We start from the raw sequence: 22265 nt of genomic DNA, 5'->3' as shown, positions 1-22265 counted from the left end.
GAGGTAAATCTTGATAACCACGCAGGAAACATATCATGAGTTAATTATGATTGGAGTAACACAATCATAATTCTTTCAGTATGTAGAGCTTTAGTTGCCGTGATATACTATCACTTAGGGCAACCTTTCTTAAAGAGTGGTCCGTGGCCCACTGGAGCATGTGAGGATTTCATGGGCTGCAAATGTTCTAACAAAATAAATATCCTGGCCTCTTCATGCTAAGTGTGAAAATGCTTCAAAAAAAGAAACTTCAGCATGGCTATGCAGTAATGGTTCCATTTATTGTGTTAACACTTCCGTTAACACAATAACAGAACTGTTACTGCTTAGCCATGGTTTTTGCAGCATTTTCACAGCTCTTCCTGCTAATCCCTTGACCATATGTGATTTTCCACTTTATGGGCAGGTGGTGTGCTTGCACCAAGTAGGAAGTTGTTGATTGTATTAGAATGAGCCAGAACTGGGATTCCACTCTCAAATGTAAAAGATATGTTAATTGTGAAGTGTTACTGTTTCCTGAGGTGAGCTGACAAAAGGGGGATTATTGTGTAAAACTAAGGTGGATTATTTTGGGCAAATCATTGTATATACATACATTACCAAAATGTGGTAGAGAGAGTCCACGGTCTCTAAATTCCTTCATGTAACATGCTGACTAAACTGCAGGTGGTTTTCTGTCCAGTATTTTGTTTTTTTCTCTCTTGCAAATGTCATTAAAATTGGAATGAAGTGGTATTTCTTTCTTCCAACAGAGATGCATCAGTGATTGTTGTGGAATGCATGGATCAGATACACTTTTGACAGTGAGGAAAATGACTGGTATCTTAGAAAACAGGAAGAGCGGTGTGCATACCTCTCAACTGTACAGATTTTTGCAGAATGTCCAGATTTGTGCCTCATATTTTTGGCCCATTTTTTCATAAAAGTGTAGTTTTCCTGGCAAATTAGTGGCACATCATTAAAGATTGAAGTCAGAAAATAATGAGAGACATTTGAATTTCAGACTTCATACCCTTCAGAAAATTCATGCTAATACAAAACCTCTTATTCTACTGACTTTCTAAGCCTGTAAGAAATATTTAAAATTATCCCTATTTTTGTCCCACTGTTATTTATGGCTTTATCCAAATTTCTTGCTTGAGGTGTAGTAGTGTGACAGTTTTTGGAAACGCTGTTTGTTTAGCTTGCTTATCCTGTTACTGCCCAAGTGGGAGAGCCTGAAGTGTGAGTCACTCTTTTCCTGTTGCATTATGTACCAGCAGTAGACAAATACACAGTGAAATGTACTTTTACTTGCAATCTTGCATTGTGACACTCATTGGGGTTTATGCTTCCAAATGCATGGATGCACTAAAGTCTTAGGGGAAAATAATTGTAGAAGCAACAATACTTTATGGTTTTTAAAGCTGCAAAGCCACTGAGTGTTGTAATACAGTATCCAGAAGCTATGTGCATCTCTGATGTGCTAACAGCTTTAAAAACATTTAAACCCTTCAGTCTGCCTGTTTGCAAAGGAAATGATTTTGTATCTTTCAAATCTGCTTTAGCTCCTTACTGCTGTTCTGTGTGGCTGCTCTTTATACATAAGATTAAAGCAAAACATCTCTGAAAAATGCATAACAAAACTTTTGACATGCAAGTCTTTGACAACAGAGAGGTATATAACAAGATTGTTTTCCCTCATTTTGGAGTATAATCAGCATACTCCATATACTACAAAAATTGTTGTTGATGTCTGTGTTATCTTTTTGACAGTTTTGGAGTGTAATCTGGCACCTCATGTTACATATAGTTGCCTTTCAAACTGCAAGTTTGCAGTTGTAGCAAAACGTCACAAAGTTCAAAGATTATTTTTTTCTTGTACTTGTTTCTGTCACAAGAAGTATGTTTCCTTGAATTGTAGAACAATATGCATAATAAATTGTAAATACAAATTGAATTTTGAGTAAAATGATGGTTTTGCTAATTTTAGGTTGATGCAGAAGGTTTACAGTATTCCAGGTTTGAGACTGCAGTCATTTTAAAATATAGTTGAGTTTCTCTATAAAAAACTGATTTTGCTATGTGCAGATTAATTCTTCTACTTATTCACACAATGCATGGCCAAAGATGTATATCTGGAACACTAGTACATTTCAAATAAATTAGTCTCCTCTGAAATTTACCAAAGTTTCCTTTCTATATTTAATAAAGCAAATCCTTGTATTTTGTAACAAAATGATTCTGGTCAAATTTGACAGAAAAAGAAAGTCATCTATTTGCATCAACTACTATTTAATGTGTTTTGGTAACTCAAAACAGATGCCAATACACTGTATAATGACTGAATGTACTATTTATTTAATTACAGCCTCAGAAGAAAGATGCTACAGTGCAAACAGTAGCAGTTAATGGACCTCCTAGGTGTTCAACCGCTGTGTCGGTAAGTAGATTCATAAATAATATGCTATGCATGTTGATTTAGCAGTAATATAGTCTAATACGTAAAAGAAAATGAAATTATACTAGCTATATTATTAGTTTACACAATATGAAAGTAGATAACTAGCAAAGATGCCTGTTGAGTCAATTACATTCAGAAATATTTGTTTTGATGATGAGATTTGCATTTCATTATATTTGCTTGGTTTCAAAAGGTGGCAGTTAGCCAGCATTCTACTTCCCCCCAACACTGCCCGATGATCTGTTGAATACCTCTGCGTATCTCCTCTTCACCACCCATTTCAGTAATTCATTCAGGGGGTCCACAACTTTCCCAACCACTGAAGAAATATGGAGTAAATAATCCCTACAATCGACTGCTTGGGGCTCCTCCTCCCCTTCTGTCCTTCCTGTTTAGAAGGTTCCATTCACATCTCCATGACAAGATCTTGTCCACCAGTATCATGTTCATAGATTGTTACTATGCATATGGTCCAGGAAACCACTGAAGAGCATAGCCCAGATTTTCTACTTGCCACAGAGCACTCTCTGGTTAAGTGACTTATGCAGAATCACACATTTAACAAAAGGAGGCTGAGGGAATCAAACTCTGGGCTATCTCTTGTGATTACTGGAGGGAAGATGTTCAATTCCTGTAGTATTTAGTCATATTTCTCCTTCATCTTATGCACGCTTCCAATAAATTTTTCAGATGTCCTCAACCTTCTATGGCATCCAGTACTGCACACAGCTCTCAAGATGTGATCAGTCTAAGTTCTTGTACTGTGAAAACATTACCCCTTTCTTCTGGAATCTGTCGTCCCCACGATATACCCCTGCATAATGACTGATGCTGTCACTGTTCTCTAACTCTGTTACTGGTGGCCCATTCTATATGTGATGAACGGGTCCACTTTGTAATTTCAAAATACTGAAATCCCAAATTTCAGTATTTCGAGCTTACAAAGTCGAACACTCACATTTCTGAAACCGGCAGAAGCGCGAAATTCAAAATACCGAAGTACAGATATTTTGAATTTCGGCTTCCACTGGTACATAATATAGATGTTTAGGTTTTATTTTGGTAAGTTTGTGTGTGTTAGTATGTTGGTTAGGGGTTTAGTGTGTGTAAGTGTGTGTTGTGACTGTTGTGTGTGTTTGAGGGACTGTAAGATGTGTGTGTGTGTGTGAGTTTCGTTTGTGTTACTGTTTGTGCGATCTCGGAGTTAGAATATATAAGTAGGGGGGTGTGTAGGGGGGCTTGCCCCCCTGCTTATATGTAGTTTAGATTAGTTTGTTTGATTGTGGGAGGGAGTTTTGTGCATGTTTATGTGTGTGCTGTATGTGTAGCGTGAGTGCGGGATTTTGAATTTCACGGTTGTGTGTTTTCGAGTTTGTGAGTTTTGGTTGGGTTTTCGGCTTTGTGGTTTCGGAATACTGATATTCGGGATTTCAGTATTTTGAAATTACAAAGTGGACCCGTGATGAACACCCACCCCCCCCCCAGATCCTTTTTCTGCTCTGTTACCCCCAATGATGCTTCACATTTTGCACTTGTCTGGATTTAACCACAAATCCCACCTTACTGCCCACTTGGTCAGCCTTTCAAAATCCTTTCTTAGACTCTACTCCCAATCTTCCAGTGCTGTATCTAGTTTCATGTCATCAGCAAAGTGGATCACCCTGGTTTCCATTTCCTCAGTAAACCATGGCTTTAAAATGGTACAAGCCCATTGACTCCACACTCAGGAAAACAAACGCATTATATCTCATGTATGCACAAATGCACACAGACACACCTCACACCCACACATGCACACCTTACTACCTAATTATTGTTTACCCTCACATACTACACTACACCAAATTTTGTATATTTTTTAATGTGTCTATTAACATGTTTTGTTATGCCACATAAAATTCCTTGCTACAATGTAAGTAAATCATTCCTAGATAAAATTTCTGCTCTATTTCCTGATTTTCTAGATTTGTCTGGCTTGATGATCATATTGTAACTACACATTGGCTTGGTCCTTTAACACATGGGCATTCTTCTCAACTGTCCAGATTTTAGCAGAATGTCCAGATTTTTGCCTCATATTTTTGGTGTTTCTCATAAAATCTGTGGTTTTCTGGCAATTCACAGAGGATTGAAGCCACTAAATAATGATATTCATTTGAGCTTCTAACTTTATATCCTGTAAAAAATGCACGCTAATACAAATTATTTTTTCTAGTAACTTTTCTAAGTTTATAAGAGAAATATTTAAAATCTGCCCCTGATTTTGTGCCCTTGTCCCTCTGTTATTTTTGGCTTTGTCCTGATTTATTCTGCTAAGAGCTTAAGATTTATGCACATGGGTTTTCAGCAGCTGAGAAACTATTTCTTCAGCAAAGATTACATAGCGGAGACAGACTGACAGATCGGTCATTTCCACCCTATCTGTTGTGAAGGAGGCCACTATTTCTCTGTTCCAGTATTAAGTAAGTTTACCTTCTCCAAATAAAATTATTACTTAGTGATGTTGGTGTGTACTACCATGCTACATTAATTTGCTTTTGCTTTGGTGTTGTTTTAGAAACACTTCTGAAATGAAAGGGCTGGCATGAGACTCTGATCTTAGGTAGTAGTCCTATGACCTTCATTTACTATGTCTACTACTCTTTCTTTTGCAAGTATTGAGCAAAGGATTTCATTTAACAGCCCTGTATTTTTCCTTTCAAAATTGATGCATATATTTCTTTTATTTACCTCCATCATCCCTACCACTGCATTTCTTTGCTCCTTTATGACTCTATAAAACATTTTATCTTGTCTCTTTATTTATTTAGTTTTAGTCTTTATTTGATTCACTACTTTTTACACATTTCTGCATTAACTGGAATGATTGCATGCTGTCTCCTTCAACATTTCCTGAATGATGCCTAATTTTCCTGACTTTAATGCTACTTCATTTAGGAAACTTGTAATTTTTACTTTTTCATTCTTTTATTTGCAGTCTGGAGTAGTTGTTTCCATTTGGCAAAAGAGCCAAAAGGATGTCAGCCATTTATTTCATTATCTATTTACTTATTGGGCTGGTCCACAGACAATTTTCACCCATGACCCAGGCCAAGGTGGCAGTTACAAGTTTTAACAAAGCATTATATTAGTTAGAGATAACATAATAATGACAGAGCACCCTAGTAGAATTATACAGACATGACATGATAGATATATGCGGATACAGAAGTACAAGTTATGTAAGGATCATAGGATCACTCTCCTTATGTTTTCTGGAAAAGTCTATGTCACAGTGTTGGAAGAGAGACTTCATCTGATAGTCAACCCTTTTATCAAGAAAAGTGGTGTGAATTCTGTGATGCCTGTGGAAGACGGGATCTAAAATTTGTCTTTGTACAAATATTGGAAAGGTCATGGCAGTTCATTATTATGGTCTGTGTATGTTTTATAGATTGTGTAAAAACTGGAGACGGACCACCACGATGTAATAAAATAAGAACCAAGTTTATTAAAAAAAGATGAGCGCTTTCGCGTACTCCCAGGGTACGCTTCTTCAGATCTATTTTCATTACTGAAACTCTAGCTTTTTATACATTCAAAATCATTAAAAACCTATAGCATCAATCAATCAATTAATTAAATCATCATTATACAATTAAAGATGTATCTTGGTAATTTGGAGCCAGACTTATTGAATAGCAAATGCAGCTTCAGTTAAAGTCAACAATTCAGCCTTCAAACCACTATGTATGAATACGTTCTGTTAGCTGCCATAAGGCTTAGTACATGGAATGTAATGTATCAAAGATAAAAGTGGACATACAATGAAACAATAAAATCAAGATAAAATAAATATTAAAATATAAAAAAGTGTTCTAAAAGATGTGCAAGTAGAAATGCAACAAATATATCTGAAATATCTTGCTCATTTAAATTTGCGTGCTTCAAGCAAAGGTTTTATACTGATGAACTGATTAAGACCAGGGTCTTGATGTGCTCTTAATTTTAAAATCCATTTTAATTCTATACTTTCTAAATCATTGATGTTGTTACCCCTTCTCTTATTAGGGGGTATTATTTGAAGTACCCTAAATTTAAAATTATGACCTTTGTGAGACATAGAATGTTTTGCTAAGGCATTTCTCTGATCTAATTTCTTGATATCATAGGTATGATTATATATCCTATCTTTCAGTCTCCTAGTGGTCATGCCTATATAAAAAGCATGACATTGTCCACAGTTTGCTAGATATATAAGGTTCATGTCATTGCATGAAGCAAAAAACCTGGGTTCAAATTTATAATTCAAAATAGGATGTATAAAAATTTGTTCTTTTGAAATCATATTGCACATGTTACATTTGCCACATGCAAAAGTGCCAAACTTGTTAAATGATCTGAAGTGCCTAACTTCTGGATAATTATGTTCAATACAAAGTAACCTTTTTAAATTCTTACTATTTCTGTAAGTAAAACTTGGTCTAGTTCCTATTATCTTCTTTATATCCGTATCAATTGTAAGTACATGCCAATTGTCAGATATAATCCTGAGATATAATCTAAGAGGACCTTTGGGTAGTAGCGTTTACTATTTTCTTGGTATGTTTTGAAGATCTGGAGAAGTTATAGGAATGTATACCACAGAATGTCTTCTAGGAGGTGTTAGAAGATTATGGGTTTCCAGGATATCTGTGTGGTATATGTTCCCTGTATTTGGAGAGAAAGAGCTGTGTCTACATTATTCACATTAAGTTACTTACTTTCAAGATACACATAAAACTTCAACAAGAGTGCGCCTTGTCTCACCTCCTGATCATGTTTTTCAACTACAGAGTTTGAAGATGGTCTGTGTTTGGATTATATCTTGTTTGTAGGCATGGGGTCTGCATCTTTGATGTTTGCAGATGCTGTTATCATTATGAATGCAAGCAGCTGTGATATCTGTGACGTACTGGAGTTATTCTGTGTTCATTGTATGAAGTTACTGGGATAACAAATAAAATCTGTAAATTAAAGATCATCCTTCCTAGAAAATAGATTATTTTATGTAGGTGAGAAGGAAGCATCACTACTAAGCAGAGACAATGAAGCATGTTAAAGACTTGTTCATAAGTAAGGTTAAAGGGCATCACACTACTGACCAGTGGATGAATGCTACTATGGTGGGGCAGCAGGTGTCATACCACACGTGTGGCAGTGAAGTGATAAAAATCATAGGACTCTATGACCTTTTCCTCACCTGTTGCTACAAGCTATGGGTAGTGACAAAGTAAATGAGGTTTACATATACAACAGGCAGTAATGAGAACCCTTTGCATAGTTTCTGGGATTAGCATCTATGAAGGAGTGAGGAACTTTGTGATTTGAGAGTATCTCTGAGTACACCAACTGGTTTCAGAGTTACCTGTCTGACCGCCAACTACCTGTCTCTATAGGGGTTCCCCAAGGATCCATCCTTGGACCCCTACTCTTCTCTGTTTACACCAATAATCTAGCCTCTGCCACCAAACATGGCACACTCATACAATACGCAGATGACTCAACCATCATCTGCTCAGCCCAGTCCCTACCCAAACTGCAAAAAGTCACACAGGAAGCCTTTTCCTCTGTTGAAACTTGGTTATCTGATGCCCAATTAATACTCAACCCAAACAAAACTAAACTATTCATTTTCCAACCCACCAAACATACTCAAAACAACTCTCACTTTAACATCACAGCAAAAGACAACACCACTATATACCCAACTGAACACACCAAATTGCTAGGAGTGGAAATAGACAATAAACTAAAATTTGACATTCACATATCCATGACCATAAAAAAGTCCACAAAAAACTAGGAGCATTATACAGAAATAAGCAACTTCTCACCAAAGCAGCAAAGATTTCAATAGCAAATTCCCACCATATCTCCACCCTACTTTATGTCTCTCCAATATATACCAACCTAAGGCAATGCGATCTAAACGAGCTAGAGACCTGCTACAACAAAATCGCCAAATTCCCCACAGGGGCATCCTACCGTAGTCACCACTGTCTCTCACTTGCTGAACTGGGCTGGCTTGAACTCCCTCACCTCCTTCAGTGATATCAACTCTCACTCACCCACAAACTAGTAAACCATCCACTAAATGTCCCATCCCTCCAGAATCTACTCCAACCCTATCGCACCACCAGACCACTAAGATCCAGCAACAAAAATCACTTGCAGATCACTAAAGCCAATAACTCCGCTGGTGAAGCACTATTCTCTTGCACCATAGCCAAAGTATGGAACTCCCTCCCACCCACAATTACCTCCGTATCATCATGCACCCACTTCAAAACTTTACTAAAAGCACACCTAAAAACATGCTGGCTATACCCTTGCAACTCCCACTCTAATATCACCCACCCCATCCAACCACTACCTTTCTTTCCACTCCACTAACTACCTTGATTATAGCAAGCTCAGATACTCATAAGCCTAGTACTTATTATACAGCAGGAACTTCTTATTGTAACATTTGTTAATGTCTGTTATGTACTTCACAGATAAAGATTCTAGTTGTCTACTGATGTACTATGTTCTTCATCTGTAAATATGTTCATAGGTTCATAGGTTCATACTAGGCTATCTGCCCTAGGGCATTTATAAGCCTAGCCAGAGTGTGTTTGGCTTTTGCCACCCATTTTAAATTAATTTTGCTATGCCCTTTTTTGAGGTTAGTATACTGTGCCTCTGTCTAACAGTGACACAGAAGTGATACCTGGGGTAAACCTACGATCTCCCATCCACTCATCAAGATTCCTCTTGAAGAGAGTCAATGAGGGACTCTGCCTAACCTGGACTGGGATTCTATTCCAGAGTGAAGGGAGCCTCTGGGTTATGAATCTGTCCCTCCAGCATGTCCTATTTATTTCAGTGCTGAGGTTCAAGTCTCTCTAGCGCATAGCTCGATGGGATTTGGATTTTCTGAGGTGCAGAATGTCCATTAATTCCGGGTTGGACATGGCTTTATACGTCAGGCACAGATCGCCTCTGAGCAGGCGGTATGCCACTGAATAGAGCTGGAGTTTCTTTAACCGGGCAGCATATGGCATCTGTTTGAGCCCTTTGATCCTCTTGGTGAGGTACTTTTGGGGTCTTTCCACTTGCTGCAGGTATCTGGTAAGGTACATCTCAAAAGGGGCATTGTACTCAATTATGGGCCTGATGAGGGATGAGTAAAGAGGCACGATGACCTCCCCTGATCTAGATTTGAATCCCTTCATGATTAGGTGGGCTATATAAAATTTTTTTCTAACCACTTTGGCCACGTGGTTGTCAAATGAGAGATTGCTATCAACTTGGGTCCCCAGGTCCCTAATTACTTCTTCCGTACTTAATGGATTACCACCTATGTGGCAATTTGTGGGCACTTTGTTTTTCCAAAAGGGATGACTATACTCTTTTTGGCATTTAGCTTGAGGCCATGGCTCTGGCACCAATTGTCTGTTTCTATGAGGCCCTTTTGGAGGATGCTTGTGTTGGCTGGAGAGTCGATTATGGCACCCAGTTTGCAGTCATCTGCGAACTTGGTCAGCCACAGTCCTTCCATTTTGGCCTGTACCTCCGAGAAATATATACCGAACAAGAGAGGTCCCAGGACTGAGCCTTGTGGGACGCCACTTGTAACTGGTTTGGAGTCTGACATGGTTCCAGCAATTCTAACCATGTGGGTTCTGTCCTTGAGCCAGTTTATTAATTTATTTAAGCTGGTGAGCTTATCTATAATGCCCGAGTGGGGTATTGTATCGAAGGCTTTTGCGAGGTCCAGGTAGGCTGTGTGGACCACCTTCCCCTCGTCAATGGCCTTGGTGACTGTTTCAAAGAAATCGACCAGGTTTAAGAGGCAGGATCTGCCCTTAACAAAGCCGAACTGGGTAGGATCCAGTGTCTGTAGGTCCCCAATATCTTTATTTATGAGGTCCATGATGATCTTTTCCATAACTTTGCAGACCAAGCTAGTCAGGCTTATGGGGCGATAGTTTCCTGGATCCGTTGAGGCACCACCTTTGTGGAGAGGGACCACTGTTGCTGCACATCACTCTTTGGGTACATATCCTGTTGTAAGGCTGAGATTGAACAGTAGTTCTATGTTTGGGTTTAGCTCTTCTTGGAGTTCATGTAGGATGCAGCCTGGGACACAGTCTGGTCCCATTGATGCTGTGTTTTTTGCTTTGGAGAGGGCGTCTCTTACCTGAGTGTCTGAGATGTCAGGGGGGCAGCACTCTGCTGGGATAGATATTTGCCCTTTTGGTGGGGAGGGGGGGTTTGTGCTGAACCTGTCAGCTAGGATGTTGGCAATGTATGTGGGTTCAGTGTATTTTTTGTCATTTTGGACTAATTCTGAACATATCTGGGAATTCCCACCCAGGTTCCTAACATAACTAAAGAAAGCATTGTAATTATCCTTAGTGTCCTGTGCAATTTTTCTCTCTAGGCTGGCCTTAGACAATTTTATGAGTGCCCGTAGTTTTTTGCTAATACTGATCAGAGATGCCTTCCCTTTTTGGGATTTTGCTCTATCATGTAGTAGCTTCCTCCTTCTATTGTATAGTTTGTTTATGGCTGGGGTCCACCAGACAGGACGTCAGCCTTTGGAGGATTGGGTCTTGGTTTTATTTGGGATTGCATGATCCATGCATTTCTGAAGGTGTTCATAGAATGCGTTTATAAAGGATTCTTCGGTCTGGGCCGTATTTTTCACAGGCCCGGGGGGCTTTGAAGGATTCCACCTTGGTTTTGAGGAGTGTGAAATATGCTTTAGAGAAGTTTTTCACTGTGGTTTTCTGGGCAGGGGGTGGGGTCGGGATGTGAATATCCAGTGAGATTAGTTTACGGTCTGATCTTACCAGTGAGGGATACACTTCTGGTCTGGAGCATAGAGTCCCCATGTTGGTGATGATCAGGTCCAGTATGTTTTCCCCTCTTGTGGGAGTGGTAATAAGTTGTTCCATAGCATATGAGTTTATAAATTCTAGGAACCTTTGGGCTAGGGTGTTGGAGCTAGAGTAACGCTCCCAGTCTATGTTTGGGTAGTTGAAGTCGCCCAATATAATGGTGTTTGGAGAGACCTTCATATTTTCCAGTGTTCTCAGGAAGGCCGAGTGGGGTTCCTGGGTTTGGGATGGTGGTCTGTAGCAGGCTATAAACTGGAAGGCAGTTTTACCCACTGTTAATTGCACATGGATAGTCTCTGATGCTTCGTGCTGTGCCACCAACCTGGAGGTGTGGGTATCTTTGTCGAATATTGATACACTCCCACCTTTTGTGGTTCGGTCCAAGTTTTGGGGCTGAAAAGCATGGTATGAGGTATAACCTGGTAGTGCTGGGGTGCTCTCGGGAGCCTTGAACCAGGTTTCTGTTACTGCACAGATATCGATGTTCTCCATGCTAAGGAGAGTTTCAAGTGCGTACATCTTGAGGTTTAGACTTCTGGCGTTGAGTAGTATTACTCTTAGTTTCTTATCCCTTGTGATACCTATGGAGGTGGGTTTGTCTTTTCAGCCTTGCCTAAAAAAGGCACTATGGGGGTAGCAAGAGCATTTGCCAATATCCAAAAGCCCAGGAGTGACAGGTGCAAGCCATCCCTAGCGAAGCATCATGGCTTGTCGAGCATGTCATCCCAGGCTGACAGGCATTGGATCCCCTTTGAATGACACCAATACTTGAGCCAATTGTTGAAATTGATCATCTTGTCTTCATATTGTGGCATCATTCTTGGTGAGGGTAAGATGCTACTCAAGGTCAGGGTCATACCGGCCTGGGCTACATGCACAGAGAGCTCCTCTATGTCTCTTTTCATGTAGTCCAGGGAGGTATGTCTCAGGTCATTCACACCAGCATGGACAATGACTGAGTCATATTTGTACTTGCCTTGGAGTGACCTGAGTGCTTGGTGTTATGTGGCGTATCCTAGCACCCGGCAGGCAGCTCACTGTGACCTTCTCCTTGTTCAGCCTGGTGAGCGGGACGTCAGTGTGCCTGACGATAGAGTCACCTATTACAAGTGTATCAGGTGTGTTGTTTAGCCTTAAGGGCTGTGAATGTTCAGCACACTGGCTTTGTGAGCTATGTGTTGCACATGTTTTGTTTTGGGGTAGCAGTTGCTTGGGTGTCTGCTTTGGAGGTCTCTGCTGCTTAGGCAGATTTTTATTTAGAGCCTCCGGGTATGTTTTTGTGTGCTTATGTGTTTGGTTTGCTGTCATGGTAGGTCTATGTGAGACTGGAATTGTAGTGAGTGTGGTTTCCTTCTCCAACTGACAGGTTACACCAGTACTGAGTTGAGAGAGCTTAGCCTCCAGTTTGGCTATATGGTTGCATCTCTCACATGTGTTGGAATTTGTTGGAAGGAGGAGAGGGTTGTCTGTGTACATGAGGCAGTTGTAACATTGCCTCAAGATTCCCAGATTCACCAGCTGGACCAGAGAGGAGACTGACAACTGACCTTTGGACATGCTAGAATAGTATTGGGAATTCCTTTATAATTGAAAAAAAGGGCCAATGGGGAACAAGGTACTCAAGGGGAGTTTGTGAGGGTGTAGTGCTTTTAATTTTTTAGTGCTGACTTATATAATTGCTTTAGTGAGCAAGTGCCAGGTAACTTAAATGCAATGTGTTACAGGTAACTTAAATGCAAAAATGACAAACAGTAACTTTCTTTCAACTGAAACAAGGAAATAAGTACAGTAAGCAATGCAGATATCATTAGGGATCCACAGAAGCACTGAAAAGCTGCGTTTTAGGTGGAATTAGCATTTCAGGGAAATAACAAGCAAACAACAACAAGCAAACAAACAAAGCTAGATTCAGCAGGCCTGGATCTAGTCTATGCTACAGCAAACAAGGTGTACCAATTTCAGTAAGAAGCAGTTCAAATATGCAGGCACTATAAGCCTTTAACCAGAAATTCCCAGCTCAGAAGGGCAGAGTCCAGCCTCTCCTCCCTCAAGAGTGCAGACCACTGACCCTCTTAATGTAAAATAACTGGCCTGAAGCCCAAGTGCTTACACCAGAATTAATACACTTTTAGAATAACAGACACTGAGCCCTCAATCAGCAGTTCCCAACTTAGAAGGATGTAAGCTACCTGTTCTGCCACTACAGTGCAGACCACAAACCTTCTTAATGTAAAACAACTGGTCTGAAGCCCAAGTGCTTAAACTAAAAGGCTTAGAATGAGTTACACCAAGCAGTGATAAATACAATTGAGTACTTTTAAGATGATGCAAAAGCAAAATAAAATAGGAAGAAACACAAATACAGTAAAAGCAGATATATTTTTTTTTTGAGTGAGCAAATGAGATGGGCCCAGGAGGAGTATCCAAGTGGAAATTTACAAGAGGGGCGGGCAGTTTCAAAGCCACCAAGTTTAACACCAAAACAAAAACAGGGAGGGTAGGTGGGGACCTACTGAAAAAACAGAGTCACAACTTCCAGCTAGATATTGTTCAATGCAACACAAACAAATGAATTTAAATTGTGTATTATTTGAAAAAAGTGCAGATAAAAATTTACTTAACTTCACTTATGCATTCAGTTGATTGCATGCAGGTCTTAGCTGGCCAAAGCTCACAGTTTAAACAGAAAAGAATTCACTGTACCACTTGTATAAGACAGAAACTGAATAACAATGAAGTAAACTACCCCCACTTATCACTGGCTATGCAGGTTTTTTAACAAGCCTTAACTGAAAAAACAGAGTCACAACTTCCTGCTAGATATTGTTCAATGCAACACAAACAAATGAATTTAAATTGTGTATTATTTGAAAAAAGTGCAGATAAAAATTTACTTAACTTCACTTATGCATTCAGTTGATTGCATGCAGGTCTTAGCTGGCCAAAGCTCACAGTTTAAACAGAAAATAATTCACTGTACCACTTGTATAAGACAGAAACTGAATAACAATGAAGTAAACTACCCACACTTATCACTGGCTATGCAGGTTTTTTAACAAGCCTTAACTGAAAAAACAGAGTCACAACTTCCAGCTAGATATTGCGCAATGCAACACAAGCAAATTAATTTAAATCGTGTATTTGAAAAAGTGCAGATAAAAATTTACTTAACTTCACTCATGCATACAGTTGATTGCATGCAGGTCTTAGCTGGCCAAAGCTCACAGTTTAAACAGAAAATAATTCACTGTACCACTTGTATAAGACAGAAACTGAATAACAATGAAGTAAACTACCCCCACTTATCACTGGCTATGCAGGTTTTTTAACAAGCCTTAACTGAAAAAACATAGTCACAACTTCCAGCTAGATATTGCTCAATGCAACACAAACAAATTAATTTAAATCATGTATTATTTGAAAAAAGTGCAGATAAAAATTTACTTAACTTCACTTATGCGTTCAGTTGATTGCATGCAGGTCTTAGCTGGCCAAAGCTCACAGTTTAAATAGAAAATAATTCACTGTGCCACTTGTATAAGATAGAAACTGAATAACAATGAAGTAAACTACCCACACTTATCACTGGCTGTGCAGGTTTTTTAATGTAAGTAATTGCTATGTTAAATTGTTAATCACTATGTAATCCAATGTAACTACTGTCTGTTTATTTTAACTGTGGAGCTTTTCTCCCCGGGCCTCCACTGAAAATGGACCTACGTCCAGTCGGGCACTCCCGGTCAACAAATGTAAATAAATAAATAAATAAATACACATAGTGATCTCCTCGTCAATTTTAAGTGGTTTGGGTACTTAAAGAAGATGTGTTCAGGATGCCTACTGTGGGAGGTTTAAAAGGCATGACCTACTGGAAAGAAGCCCATGGAGCAGACCTAGGAAACACTGGGAAAAAATTTCATCTCAGCTCAAGAAGGAACTTCTGGGGATCTTATAGGATAAGCTGAGAACTATTGGTGGGATCAGGGAAGTCTATCTGTCCTTTCCAATTGTTACTACTGTGGTTCTCACCAGGACAACTGGTTTACAAAATGGATGAATGGATGGATAGATAGGTGGATGGATAGATAGATAGATAGATAGATAGATAGATAGATAGATAGATAGATAGATAGATAGATGATTGACAGGTAGATAGATGGACAGATAGATGATTGACAGGTAGATAGATAGATAGATAGGTAGATAGATGATTGACAGGTAGATAAGTAGCTAGATAGAGAGAGATGGATATATGGCAGGTTTGTTTGACACAAATGCTTATTGGCCTCTTATATCTCATTCATTACTGTTGCCTAATCTTTTTGCTGATGTTAGTGGTCTGTTTCAAGAATGCAGGCTTTTTATTGGCGAGACTATATAATTAAGTTGATCATAAACCACATTTAATGATAATCACTTACTGCCAGCTAGAATTTCATTTCCAGATCTGAGATTCTCTTTGTCTTCACATCTAATGCATCAGGTCTAATATTTTTCTGCATGTAGATTTTGCTAAGGCCTGACTGCACAGTTTAATCCAGTTCATTACAAAATTTACATTGTTTTTATGGATTTTAAATAATGATTACTGCTTCACTGCTTTGGAAGTACCGGATGATTTGAGGTAGTGAAGTGTTTGTGTTGAACACCAGAGAGCATGCATGTGCACATCTCTGTGTTGTAATTGTTGCTTTCCTGCTTTGTTTTTCATCAGTGATTAGTGCCTTTGAATCAGCCTACCTGTCATGTGAGTAGTCAGTCATTCTCTCAAACCCAGCATGTCAAGTATATTACCAACATGCCAAGCATGCCAACAGTTTTGGTTTCTCCCACCAACGCACTGCCAAATGAATGTCAGCCCCTCCCTCTAAAACTTAACATATCTGCAGGGAATTCAGTACCCCCTTCCAGAATCAAGATGGTCTTCGGTTTGTTTCCTGACTTCCACAGGATTCAGGCTAGTATCTAAACCCAGCCAGATGACACTGCTCAAAGTACATGCTGATCAGATGCATCGTAGAATATTGTGTTATATCTCTTTAAGAAAGGGAGATACCATAAGGAATGCATGCCATGTGATCATTAGTCTCTCAGCACTTACAGTAAAGCTAGGGAGGTGAGCAGTCTTTATGATTCTTGCCTCTTCATTCAAGGCCTACACAAACTACTTCATTACAGGTACATTATATGGCATCAGAGAAAAAGTTAAGTTATTGACATAAGGAAAGGGAGTCCTAATGAATATTCACACTGCAACTTTCAGAAAAGACAAAATTAATAAGTTCATTTCTACCATACAGTATGATAATTGTATGATGAATATGATGTACATCAGAGAAAGTATATCATATTTTAACAAAGTAATTGTAAAACTGTCTTTTTTTGCATTTTGATAAGTATAAACATTGGAATGACTTGATTTGTATATTTCACATAAACTCTTAAGCTTTAACATTTCCAGATTTTGTAGTTTGCTGTAAGAATTTTTACTTCTGCTGTTACCATCAATATTTCTGAAGCCACACAGCTTGCCTGAAAACTGGAAGCACTGGTTCTAGAAATTAGCATCTTATTGCAAGTAGAAAAAAGTGCAGTGCCCAACATTATTAGAAATCACAGAGGAGGAGGGTGTGGTCATTTTATTACATTTAACATCAAAGAGGAGGAGAAATATAAGTTAGCAGTCATGCGAGAAAAACTGAGGGCAGTTTTCTGAAACAGGAAAATCTATCATTTGTAATGTGAATTTTCTTTACACAGAGTCAAGAGGGTCAGGAAACTGTTGATACTTGTGTGACTAAGTTAAAGAACAGAAACTTTGAATTTGTTATCTGATTCACTGATAAGAGACAGAGCTGTCCATGACATTGAAAACAACCAAATAAGAGGCAGGCTTCTAACAGAAGGAATACATATGTTGAGGAGTGTAGAAAGGAGTCCTGCCTAGTAAAATACGTCAGCAAAAACAAGACACCCTGTGATGGATGAAAGTAACACTGCGGCGAACATTGCAATGAGTATGTACCTGAGATCCCAGAACATTAGCATGGCATTGCACTCCCTGCCTGTGGTTTTGGAAGGACAACTGTGTACTGCTGAAACATTGTAAAGGACATGGTGCAGGGGGTTGGAGATGCAGAGTCACATGTTGAAGCATGACTAAGTTCTGTAGTGGGGGCGGGAGCTTGTGAGGAGCACTATCAGTGACTGATAAACAGGTGCATAAATGGGTGTGGGAGCCTGTATTCATGGGTACAGTGCAGTGCAGAAAAAGGGGAAGGTGTGGCTATGCAAAACATATTTTACGGTACATAAATAGGTGTCTAATGAAGAGGAAAGCTGGTCATAAATGTAGCGATCCCAAAGCATACTGTATGTACACAATGAACTTTCATGTTTGCCCACAGGTGAACATGTACCAGCATGACCACCTGATGGGGAAACACCTGGAAAAGTTAACTACCAAGGAGACTGAAGGGCTACCTGTGACCCTCTGCACACATGACAAGCTGCTGCAGACAGTTAGCATCAGGGTTAGATTTTGCAGAGAGTGTCTTACGATGACAATACTGTGAGTGGCCACAGCAGATCTGTGCAACAGGTTTGATGAGGAGTTGCAAGTATAATACCTAAACAAAGGGAAAAAAAAAACATGGGGCACTGGCATGAATAGTTCCACCAAAGGTGTTGGACCAGCGATATAAAAGCATCTCACCGAGGAGGAGGGGTTTTGGTGACACTTACCATCTGGGGGAGTGGTCCCTTATAACCAAGGGTGCCTTAGATGTGAAAGCTGTCTGGCACCACCCACCAATATGTCATTTGGGGGTGTGCCAAGTCAGTGATATCTATTGCAATACAGTGTAAGACAGCCCACTGCATTTTAAGGGAAAGTCTGTCTATGACTCATCTGCACATTTGTCTTTTCAGGCATGATAAGGTATAAATGACAAGTATGCTGTATCTGTATTTTAGTGTGTATAAGTATGCATGCCAAGATGGATATGGAGGCATATGCATAGGACATTATTGGTGTGACATTTTATTTATTTATTTTACATTTGTTAACTGGGATGATCCGACTGGACGAGGTCCATTTACAGCAGAGTCCCAGGGAGAAAAGCTCCAGATTTATTAATACAATGAGCAAGAGATAATTATGCAGAGTATATAAAACAGTCATAGACCTTTGTATTTGAACTTAAGAGAGCAGTACACAAAGAAAGTCATCATATGCACATTTTTAACAGTAGACTAAATAGGTTAATGCTACAAAAATATTCAGGCAGAGATCAATATAACATTACTATATGTAGAGAGAAATACATTTGTTACTTTGGTGTTTTTTGATGGCCTTTGTAATAGGAAGTAATGAATGAGATCTAGGTTGTGATTATTACTCTTATGTGACACATGGGCATAGCCACGAACTAATGAGATGGGCCTTGAGAGAGTGCTTGAATTGTTTGGTATTTGATGCAGCAGTTACTGAGGGAGGGAGATTGTTCCTAATTTTTGCTATTCTGTGAGAAAATAGAGCTTTACCTGCTGTGTTATTGGTAGTGGAGATAGAGTGATTTGTTGGCAGAGTGGAGTGCTTGATTTGGGCAATATCCCACAGGACTGCCAACAATAATGTGATGTTCCCCACTATCCTGGGTCAGGATCTTCAATCCTCACTACTAATTTTAATGTGAGACTGTCACTTAAATAGGAGTAATATTTCACAACTTCCCCTAAGATCACAACAGGAACATGATCTTTAACTTGGGACTGGACTGTATACATCTGTCCACCCTTAATGTAACTCATTATACACTTCAGAGCAATTTGTCCCAGTTTAAGACCTCTGATGCACTCACACTTAAATAAATTAAATCTCACACATCCAATCACTTCTGGGAAAGCCTGACACAGATTTCCAGCTGTGTTCCTTCCGCAAAATAATATGGTAACACACTGCCACCAACCAAAGCATCAACAAGCCCTTTTAAATGGGTGTCTAGTTATTAAATTAAATATTAAAACAAATAGTAGCAAATAACCTAAAGTAGTCAGGCTTTCAGAGTGGCCTGGGAAGTTATCAAAGCAGATATAAGCAGTCTCAAATTACTAAGGAAAACGCTGATTGACTAAACACAATGTAAGTTAATAAAAGTATTTAATAATTAGCAAAATTATTAAAATTATAAAGCAGTAATTTCCAATAAACAAACAGAACTCAATTATCATGAAAATGAAATCAATACTGAAGGATAGAAATCCATCATTTAGAAAAACTCTAACTGATTAGTTATAATTTCCCTAACTGACTAAAGAACACTGTCCCTGATCTAAGCTAAATTATTACACCAGAGCAAATGCAGGCTTACAGTTCCTGGTGAGTCATTTTTGGGTATCCACTGCACAGCTGCACAGTACAATTGTGAACAACTGACAACTACAACTGGCTGTTAAGTAACCACAACTGACTTTCATATTTTGCAAATCAACCAACAGATGTTTACCAAAGTTCCTTCCTGCCTTTCAGCCTCTCACAGTAACACATAGCAACTGTCAACATTCCCATGACATCATCTGTAGATCAACTGATTCTCAGACAGTCTGCATTTAGAATCCTCTTCACAAATAGGCACAGTTAGACATGTAAAGGAACACTGTTCAAGTCTTTAAAACATTCTGTACAAACAGATTATAAATCAACATATAAGAATGTATTTACAATATCATAGCTAGTCATGCTGGCATATAATACACAGGTTAATCTGAAATTATATACAAAAACTTCAGCCAGACATGCTAGCACAGATGACAGTGTCTAATTTCTTCACATCTTTCCCCACCATGACTCAAGCACAGTTTTCAAGTGACCCTTGAAAAACAATGCTTGAGAAAAATGAGTCTGTCTGGGAATATTAATCCACTCCTCTCCTGGACAATCCATCCGCATTGGCATTTTTAACCCCACTGTGGTGTTTTATTGTCATATCATATGCTTGCAACCCTAGACCCCAACTCAGTAACTTGGTATTTTGCTTGCTAACTCTATTTAGCCATGATAAAGGGCTATGATCTTTGAATGTAGTGAATGTTTTCCATAAAAATAGGGCTGCAACTTCTGCATTGCCCATACAATGGCTAGACATTCTTTTGCCACAACTGCATAACATTCTTCTCTAGGTTGACGTCTACAGCTAAGATAACCACTGGGTGCTCTTCTCCTTCTAATGAAACTTGGCTAAGTACAACCCCCGCCTCTTAATTTGATTTATCTACTTCCACAACAAATTCTTTACTATAATCTGGGCTGGCTAGCACAGGAGGTCCTCCCAAAATATTTGTAAGATTTTTAGAATGCCCGTTTACAATCTGTGGTCCATACTACCTTATCTGGTTTATTTTTCCTAGCTAGGTCAGTAAGGGGTGCATCTATTGTACTGTAATTGGGCACAAATTTTCTATATTACCCCACTGTCCCAAGAAATGCTCTCATTTGCTTTTTAGTAATGGGAACTGGCCACACTTGAATAATTTCCACTTTGACAGGTTCTGGTCTAATCTAACCACTCCCCACTCTGTGTCCTACGTAAGTGACTTCTGCCATACCCACCTGACACTTACTGGGTTTAATGGTTAATCCTGTCCTTTTTAATCTACACAGGACCTCCCTAACATATTAAAGGTACTCTTGCCAGGAATGGCTATAAATAGCAATTTCATCCAAGTATGCTAGAGCATAATTTCCTGCTCCTACTATGACTTGATCTACCAATCTCTGGAAAGTTGCCAGGGCATTTTTCATTCCAAAGGGCATCTTTGTAAATTCATACAATCCAAAAGGAGTTACAAAAGCTGACCTCTTTCTAGCAATGGGAGTCAAGGGTACCTGCCAATATCCCTTGGTCATATCAATAGTGGTCAGATACCTAAGCCCACCCAACTGGTCTAAGGGTTTGTCTGTTTTCAGCATGGGGTATTCATCTGACTCTGTATAACTGTTTAATTTCCTGTAGTCTACACAGAACCTAACACCACCATCCTTCTCTGGTACCAGCACTTCTGGGGAATCCCAGAGACTATTGGATTCCTGAATTACCCTCAGATCTAGAATTACCCTTATATCTTCCTTCAGAATCTGTTTAACTCTCTCAGGTACTCTATAAGGAACCTGCTTGATAGGTTTTGGGGTCATGTGTCCACAGTCCACATGGTGCTACACCAAATCAGTACATTCAGGTTTCCCCTGTGAACATGTGCCCAAATTCCTGCAATGCTTTTCTTATCTCTCTGACTTGAGTAGGCGTTAACTACTGTGATATGTCTATCTCTTCCACAGAGGTGTCAGTCCTAGCCTCACCAAGAAGATCAGTTACCATATCCCTTTAGACTTCTTCTGCCATCCACTGTGAATACGCAATACTAGGGCCTCCTTATCATGATAAGGTTTCATCATACTGACATGGTACAGTTTGTGCCCCTATCTCCTACCTCCCAAGTTTACCATGTAATTCACGTCAGCAACTTTCCTTACCACTTCAAAGGGTCCCTCCAAATCTACTTGTAATTTGCTATGTTTGAAAGGAACAAGTACCATAGCCTTCTGTCCCTCAGCATACTCTCAGGCATGAACATTCCTATCATAACAAACCATTTTCTGCTGTTGGGCTAATGTAAGATCTCTTGGGCCAAACCCATGATCACGTTAAGTCTTGTCCTGAGGTTCAGGATGTATGCCACAACAGAATCCTTATGAGATTCACTCTCACCTTCCCACTCATCTTAGATCAAAAAATAAAGGCCCCCCTCACCCTATGCCCATATAACAACTCAAAGGGTGAGAAACCTGTAGATTCCTGTGGTACTTCCCTGTAAGCAAATAATAGATGGGACAAATACTTGTCCCACTCCTTTTT

The 22265-nt window shown here is 39.3% G+C and overlaps 1 protein-coding gene across 1 annotated transcript in view; it reads left to right on the top strand.

The window, feature by feature from the left end:
• Positions 1 to 22265, top strand: part of IRAG1 (inositol 1,4,5-triphosphate receptor associated 1) — a 1344613-nt gene that overhangs the window by 552769 nt on the left and 769579 nt on the right. The window contains exon 2 of the mRNA XM_044059494.1: positions 2351 to 2422. The gene's annotated coding sequence lies outside the window, so the exon portion shown is untranslated. The remainder of the gene's footprint in view (positions 1 to 2350; positions 2423 to 22265) is intronic.

This window comes from Protopterus annectens, chromosome 17.part0 (assembly GCF_019279795.1).
Source record: "Protopterus annectens isolate FY-2018-M chromosome 17.part0, PAN1.0, whole genome shotgun sequence".
NCBI lineage: Eukaryota > Metazoa > Chordata > Ceratodontiformes > Protopteridae > Protopterus > Protopterus annectens.
The sequence above is the reverse complement of the archived record's forward strand: the minus strand, read 5'-3'. Positions and strand labels throughout refer to the sequence as shown.